The following is an 8,274-nucleotide window of genomic DNA, read 5'->3' as shown; positions in this document are numbered from 1 at the left end:
GGTTTAACAAACTCTGAGTTTAAACCTGAACTCTGGGTTGACAAACTCTAGGCTGTCAAACTCAGAGTTTTCTGTTTCAGAACAGATGATAACAATTAAATCAATCAAATCAAAGTTTGTCACGTGCGCCGAATACAACAGGTGTAGACCTTACAGTGAAACGCTTACTTACAGGCTCTAACCAATAGTGCAAAAAAGGTATTAGGTGAACAATAGGTAGGTAAAGAAATAAAACAACAGTAAAAAGACAGGCTATATACAGTAGCTAGGCTACATACAGACACCAGTTAGTCAGGCTGATTGAGGTAGTACTACATGTAGATATGGTTAAAGTGACTATGCATATGATGAATAGAGAGTAGCGGTAGCGTAAAAGAGGGGTTGGGGGGGGGGGGCACACAATGCAAATAGTCCTGGTAGCCATTTGATTACCTGTTCAGGAATAGGCTTTGTCGTGCCCTCTTCACGACTGTCTTGGTGTGTTTGGACCATTCTAGTTTGTTGTTGATGTGAACACCAAGGAACTTGAAGCTCTCAACCTGCTCCACTACAGCCCTGTCGATGAGAATGGGGGGGTGTGCTCTGTCCTCCTTTTCCTGTAGTCCACAATCATCTCCTTAGTCTTGGTCACATTGAGGGAGAGGTTGTTATTCTGGCACCACATGGCCAGGTCTCTGACTTCCTCCTTATAGGCTGTCTCGTCGTTGTCAGTGATCAGGCCTACCACTGTTGTGTTGTCTGCAAACTTAATGATGGTATTGGAATTGTGCCTGGCCATGCAGTCATGGGTGAACAGGGAGTACAGGAAAGGACTGAACACGCACCCCTGGGGAGCTCCAGTGTTGAGGATCAGCGTGGCAGATGTGTTGCTACCTACCCTCACCGCCTGGGGGTGGCCCGTCAGGAAGTCCAGGATCCAGTTGCAGAGGGAGGTGTTTAGTCCCAGGATCCATAGCTTAGCGATGAGCTTTGAGGGTACTATGGTGTTGAACGCTGAGCTGTAGTCAATGAATAGCATTCTCACATAAGTGTTATTTTTGTCCAGGTGGGAAAGGGCAGTGTGGAGTGCAATAGAGTTTGCATCATCTGTGGATCTGTTTGGTCGGTATGCAAATTGGAGTGGGTCTAGGGTTTCTGGGATAATGGTGTTGATGTGAGCCATTACCAACCTTTCAAAGCACTTCATGGCTACAGACGTGAGTGCTACGCATCTGTAGTCATTTAGGCAGGTTGCCTTAGTGTTCTTGGGCACAGGGACTATGGTGGTCTGCTTGAAACATGTTGGTATTACAGACTCAATCAGGGACTTGTTGAAAATGTCAGTGAAGACACCTGCAAGTTGGTCAGCACATGCCCGGAGCACACGTCCTGGTAATCCGTCTGGCCCCGCAGCCTTGTGTATGTTGACCTGTTTAAAGGTCTTTCTCACATCGGCTCCTTAGAGCGTGATCACACAGTCGTCCGGAACAGCTGATGCTCTCATGCATGCCTCAGTGTTGCTTGCCTCGAAGCGAGCATAGAAGTGATTTAGCTCGTCTGGTAGGCTCATGTCACTGGGCAGCTCGTGTCTGTGCTTCCCTTTCTAGTCTGTAATAGTTTGCAAGCCCTGCCACATAAGACGAGCGTCGGAGCCGGTGTATTATGATTCAATCTTAGCCCTGTATTGACGCTTTGCCTGTTTAATTGTTCGTCGCAGGGCATAGCAGGATTTCTTGTAAGCTTCCGGGTTAGAGTCCTGCACCTTGAAAGGGGCAGCTCTACCCTTTAGCTCAGTGCGAATGTTGCCTGTAATCCATGGCTTCTGGTTGGGGTATGTACGTACAGTCACTGTGGGGACGACGTCCTCGATGCATTTATTGATAAAGCCAGTGTTCTCCTCAATGCCATCGGAAGAATCCCGGAACATGTTCCAGTCTGTGATTGCAAAACAGTCCTGTAGTTTAGCATTTGCTTCATCTGACCACTTTTTATAGACCGAGTCACTGGTGCTTCCTGCTTTAATTTTTGCTTGTAAGCAGGAATCAGGAGGATAGAGTTGTGGTCAGATTTACCAAATGGAGGGCGAGGGAGAGCTTTGTACGCGTCTGTGTGGAGTACAGGTGATCTAGAATTTTTTTCCCTTTGGTTGCACATTTAACATGTTGATGGAAATTTTGTAGAACTTAGTTCAGTCAACTCTGAGTTAAGTTAACCCTGAGTAAAGCACGTGCATGAGGAGATAAAAAGCCCTCATCAATGGAACGCAGATAACATGATTCATCATGGCAACAGGAGAAAAACGGGCTCGAACCTCCTACTTCACCCGGTGGAGTTAGAAATATTAATGAATGCGTATGCAGAATATGAGTATATATTTAAGAAAAAAATCAATACAATAGCAGCAGCAAAACAACGTGAGCTGGCGTGGCAGAAAATTGCTGACCGAGTCAATGTATGAGTATTAATTGAAAAAAAAGAAAAGTTTTATCTGGAGTGTTCCACTTATTCAACATTTATATAGTGTGTGTGCGTGTGTGTGTGTGTCTGTGTGTGTGCGTGTTAATATTTATGCAGGTGCAACCCAACAGGCACAAAACGTACTTGGCAGCAACTGAAGATGAAATATAAAAATACTTCAAACAGGTAAGGTATAATTTCATTACAAGCAATTGTGATGTTGTTGAGCCTACCCTTCCTAATTAAACAGCATTCAGTGGCTACATTCAACATGTGATATATTTAAGTAGTTAGTGAAAAAGAAAAATCTAAGCAAAAGAAAAGTTACTTTTTCAGCCATCCCAACACTGGCAGTATTTATATTGTCTATTTGAAAGTAAAACCTAATGCCTTTATACATACATGTCTCTACATGTTGTGCTTACTGGACATGTTCAAATTTGACCTCCATTATAGCAATAGAAAAAAGGCTGAGGGCCGAAAAACAGGTGGGGGACCACCACCACCACTCAGAGGCTGAAGAGATGGCCCTCAGTCAAAACAGTGGATGACGTATTGCTGAAGGCATCTCTGGAGGAAGCTCATCTGACCCAACCACCCCCCAGGACACAAGGGCCTACATAAGAAGTTAGTTATTCAAATTCATGATATATGTACATTCATCCTTTTGCCAGTGTTACCTCAGTTACGCCCACACATCCATCTTAGGCACAACTTTGCACACTGATTTTATTGTATCGGTACAATTCTTTGTAATTAACTGCTGTTACTTTTTCAGATTCTTAGTTGTCCTTCAGACATAATCTATTTTAAGGTGACTCAGAGTTATATATTTGAGAAATTGTGATGTGGCCTGCACACTGTTGTAAAATTAAAATTAGGTGGGGCACTTTTCTGGGTAAAGTTATAATTTAACTGTCTAATCTTCTACCAGTTACTGATGGTGTAATCTGTCTGGTGGAGCCTTCTGCCATAACAGACCTCCATGCAGACCTCTTAATACGCCACAGATTTCTCATAATGTATTTAGAGTAGAACACCAAAATTGTTAATTTTCATTGCAGGAGGAGGATAAAGACACCTTGTCAGCTGCCGCAGAGGGAATATACAGAGAGGCCTATTGAGGTTTACACCTTAAAAATAACATCTAACAGTTGATGATAGTGTTATACCATAATAAATCTTCCACCTTCTTTTTCTCTAACAGAGCAATGAAATTACAATGAGGAAGAGGGTCCATCCACCTCCACAGATATTGTTCAGCATAGTGTTTTTTGCCCTTTATTTAACCGGGCGAGTCAGTTAAGAACAAATTCTTATTTACAATGACGGTCTAGGAACAGTGGGTTAACTGCCTTATTCAGGGACAGAACGACAGATTTTTGCCTTGGCAGCTCAGGGATTCAATCTAGCAACCTTTCGGTTACTGTCCCAACACTCTAACTACTAAGCTACCTGCCACCCCAAAATATGAGGCTACAGCATTGGCCCATGACTTGCAATGAAACGAAGTAGACCTGGCACTGTGAAATTCAATGTCATTTTTTTGTGTCCCTATATCTCCCCGTGAAACAGCTGTACAGGGTGTATTTAGAAAAACAAATTGAAAAATGTAATTTAGAAATTGACCACATAAGGCTGCAGATGCAAAAAATAAAAATAGAAATACAACTGCTGGAACATCAGTTAAAGGTGTGTGAGATGCTCACAGATGGATGATTTTACTTGTTTGAACAAAATCAAAATCAAAACTACTGTACTGCATTTGTACTTGCAGGAAATAAAGAAGACTTCATAAAAAGAAAGGCATATTGTCTTTATTTGACACTGGGGAGGTGATGGGTCAATCAGAAATGATGGTAGCATACTGCTCTTCCATCTGGTGTGTCAGTGGGGTGGTCTGGATCGTTCACTGGTTGAGTAGGACATTGTTCTCTAATTGTGGCAATGTTGTGGAGAATCACACAAGCCACAATAATGTCACATGCCCTTTCTGGGGTGACCCTGACCCTACGAAGGCACTGGAACCAGGCCCTGAGCATCCCGATGGTCATCTCTACCCTGGCTCGTGTCCTGCAGTGAGCCAAGTTATAATGTTGCTGCAGGCCGGGCTCAGGGTAAGCAAATAGGGCTGGTATGGGGTACCCTCTGTCACTGAGCAGGTAACCATCGAACTCTCCTATGATAATACGAGGATTCAGTTGCAGTAAGAGGAAACAAAATATTGATTATAATAGGACATAGCTATATATACATATAAACTCACCACGGGCAAATCTAGCGCTCAGTGTACACTCACAAAAAATGTGCTAGTCATGCACAGACCCAGGCCACTTTGCTTCCATGTTGCTGATGATGTGGGCTGCATCACATGATCTTCTCAGTGCAGAACAGTAATTAGCTGTATTGTGAAGTATCTTTCATTTGGTATGCTAAAGGATAATATTTAGGCCTACCTGCACATTAATGCTGTGGAAAGACTTCCTATTCACATAATCTCCTTCATTTACTGAAGGAGCTGTGATAGGAATATGAGTGCCATCTATGCAGCCAATCACACCTGGAAACCCTCAAATATATAAAATTAACTGATTAGTGCTTCAAGTCTCAAAGCTTCATACTAAATAAATTATTGCTTAGACTGATACCTGCAATTCTATGGATTCTTCTTTGAGTCTTGTGGGTCTGTGACTTGGGAACACCACAAGTGTAGAGTAAACGTTTCAGTGCAAGAGTCACATTTCTGACAGCCTGACAGACGGTTGCCTTGGAAATATGCTCAGCGTCACCGATGTTGTATAGGAAACTCCCGTTGGCGAAAAAAAACGAAGTGCAACACAAAGAATTAGTTCCGAACTAAGAGCATGCCCACGATGTGTCATATGAATGATATGAGGGCTGGGAATATTGTTCCGATGAATGATCGATTGTGCAGAAAAACGGAAATGCTCAAACAGATAATCATCAGGGAATGATAAAACTTCCAAGAGGGGTCTGATCACCCTCTCCCGACTGAGATTTCTGCGGAGTATTTGTGCTTCAATATCAACTGTCTCTTCAAGAAAAGGACACGCCATGTCTGACACCTCCTTCAGTCTGCAGGCTTCAGCTAAAGAAGAAGAGGACCTCAGGGTTAGTTGAAGAAAACCTGCTCGCTGGCAGGTTATTTTCACGGAGTATGTTGCCATAGTAACGGACTCAGAGTTAAACTGAACTGGTTTTGTGAAACCGAAAACCCAGAGTTTCCTTCAACTCTGAGTCGACTAACTCTTGAGTTTTCACTAAACCCTCATTCTGAAACAGGGCCCAGATGTATGTCCTTGAACCGATTACTTTAAAATCACACACAGACGAAGTTATAAGGATAATTTTGTTGCTAATTGCAGCCTGCAGTACGTCGGAGAGGTGGCAGTACTGAGCTAGCCTGCAATGTCCCTTCCTAGAGGAGCTGAAACTGCGCATGGAATGTTTCCAAAAACTCCTCCACAGATAGATGAGAACATAGTAGAACATCTTTGACTCCTCCATGTGATAATAACGGCGACACGCTAATAACACTTTCACTTCCTTTGACAATAAACAAAAACACAAATAGACAAAAACAACAGACAACTTAACATTTACATACAGTTGAAGTCAGAAGTTTACATACACTTAGGTTAGGTTGGAGTCATTAAAACTCGTTTTTCAACCGCCCCACAGATTTCTTGTTAAAAAACTATAGTTTTGGCAAGTCGGTTAGGACATCTACTTTGTGCATGACACAAGTAATTTTTCCAACAATTGTTTACAGGCAGATTATTTCACTTAGAATTCACTGTCACAATTCCAGTGGGTCAGAAGTTTACATACACTAAATTGACTGTGCCTTTAAACAGCTTGGAAAATTCCAGAAAATGATGTCATGGCTTTAGAAGCTTCTGATAGGCTAATTGACATAATTTGAGTCAATTGGAGGTGTACCTGTGGATGTATTTCAAGTCCTACCTTCAAACTCGGTGCCTCTTTGCTTGACATAATGGGAAAATCTAAAGAAATCAGCCAAGACATCAGAAAAAAAATTGGTAGACCTCCACAAGTGTGGTTCATCCTTGGGAGCAATTTCCAAACGCCTGAAGGTACCACGTTCATCTGTACAAACTATAGTACGCAAGTATAAACACCATGGGACCACGCAGCCGTCATACTGCTCAGGAAGGAGACGTGTTTTGTCTCCTAGAGATGAACATACTTTGGTACGAAAAGTGCAAATCAATCCCAGAACAACAGCAAAGGACCTTGTGAAGATGCTGGAGGAAACAGGTACAAAAGTGTCTATATCCACAGTAAAACGAGTCCTATATCGACATAACCTGAAAGGCCGCTCAGCAAGGAAGAAGCCAATGCTCCAAAAACAGCATAAAAACAGCCAGACTACGGTTTGCAACCGCACATGGGGACAAAGATCATACTTTTTGGAGAAATGTCCTCTTGTCTGATGAAACAAAAATAAAACTTTTGGGCCATAATGACCATCATTATGTTTGGAGGGAAAAGGGCGAGGCTTGAAAGCCGAAGAACACCATCCCAACCGTGAAGCACGGGGGTTGCAGCTTCATATTGTGGGGTGTTTTGCTGTAGGAGGGACTGGTGCACTTCACAAAATAGATGGCATCATGAGGATGGAAAATTATGTGGATATACTGAAACAACATCTCAAGACATCCGTCAGGAAGTTAAAGCTTGATCGCAAATGGGTCTTCCAAATGGACAATGACCCCAAGCATACTTCCGAAGTTGTGGCAAAATGTCTTAAGGACAACAAAGTCAAGGTATTGGAGTGGCCATCACAAAGCCCTGACCTCAATCCTATAGAAAAGTTGTGGGCAGAACTGAAAAAGCGTGTAAAATAAAGTGGTGATCCTAACTGACCTGAGACAGGGAATTTTTACTATGATTAAATGTCAGGAATTGGGAAAAACTGAGTTTCAATGTATTTGGCTAAGGTGTATGTAAACTTCCGACTTCAACTGTACATACACCACCACAAACACCAATGACATCACCCTGGCTCAGACCCACAAAAAAAGGAAAGAAAGAAAAATAAATGACACTTCCAGATCATCAAATGCACCACTGAGCATTCTCATAGGAAACAATGGGCTGAATTAATCGATGGCTTCATCCTTATTTTTACAGTCTATGGAAGGACCAGTTGAAAAACAGGGAGGGGTTGTGTGTTGTGTTGTGGGTTAGAGAACGCTGTCAGCATGGCCACTGCACTGTATCCCTTTCCTGCAGTCAAATGATGGGTGGAATGTTATTCATATTTTTCATAATACATTTTTTTTTTTTTTATGTACCCACTGAAAATCCGGTGTTTCTATGTCAAACAGTGTTGTTATAATTCAGTATTCTGTGATGTATATAAAGTGTAATATTGGAATGCAAACTCTAAATGTAATACATTTAAACTCTATATCTGACATGGTACAGGGGTCTTCTTTCTTTAAACCCATAACCATGTGTGTGAGGTGTATACTTTTGTTTCAAAATAGATTTGTTTAAGACTACCAAGAAACAATGTGTGACCCTGATTTAGCCCACTGCAGTAAACGTGTAGTTCATTACAAACCGTTCCGCTACGTAGCAAACATTCAAGAGAACTGAATGCTCCTCTGTTTCAGGATTCAAATTTACAGTTACATTTGTGACAAGTAGATTAGAACACAGCTACTTCCAAACACAATTGGGGCAAGGGGTGTGGAGGAGAGGGCGGGACAGCGCCTCTCCAATTAAATAAAAAAATATGGTATTGAGGGCCTCCCGAGTGGCGCAGCCGTCTAAGGCACTGCATCG

At 42.3% G+C, this 8,274-nt stretch overlaps 1 long non-coding RNA gene across 1 annotated transcript; it reads left to right on the top strand.

Moving 5' to 3' along the window:
• The first annotated feature begins 416 nt into the window (after window positions 1-416).
• Window positions 417-4,221, top strand: LOC106572668 (uncharacterized). The gene is made up of 3 exons (XR_001321162.3): window positions 417-2,622; window positions 2,893-3,063; window positions 3,501-4,221. It is a non-coding gene; the product is annotated as an uncharacterized LOC106572668 (long non-coding RNA).
• Window positions 4,222-8,274: the final 4,053 nt, after the last annotated feature.

This window comes from Salmo salar, chromosome 15 (genome assembly GCF_965601325.2).
Source record: "Salmo salar chromosome 15, fSalSal1, whole genome shotgun sequence".
Classification (NCBI taxonomy): Eukaryota; Metazoa; Chordata; class Actinopteri; order Salmoniformes; family Salmonidae; genus Salmo; species Salmo salar.
This window is presented reverse-complemented; position numbering and strand designations above follow the sequence as displayed.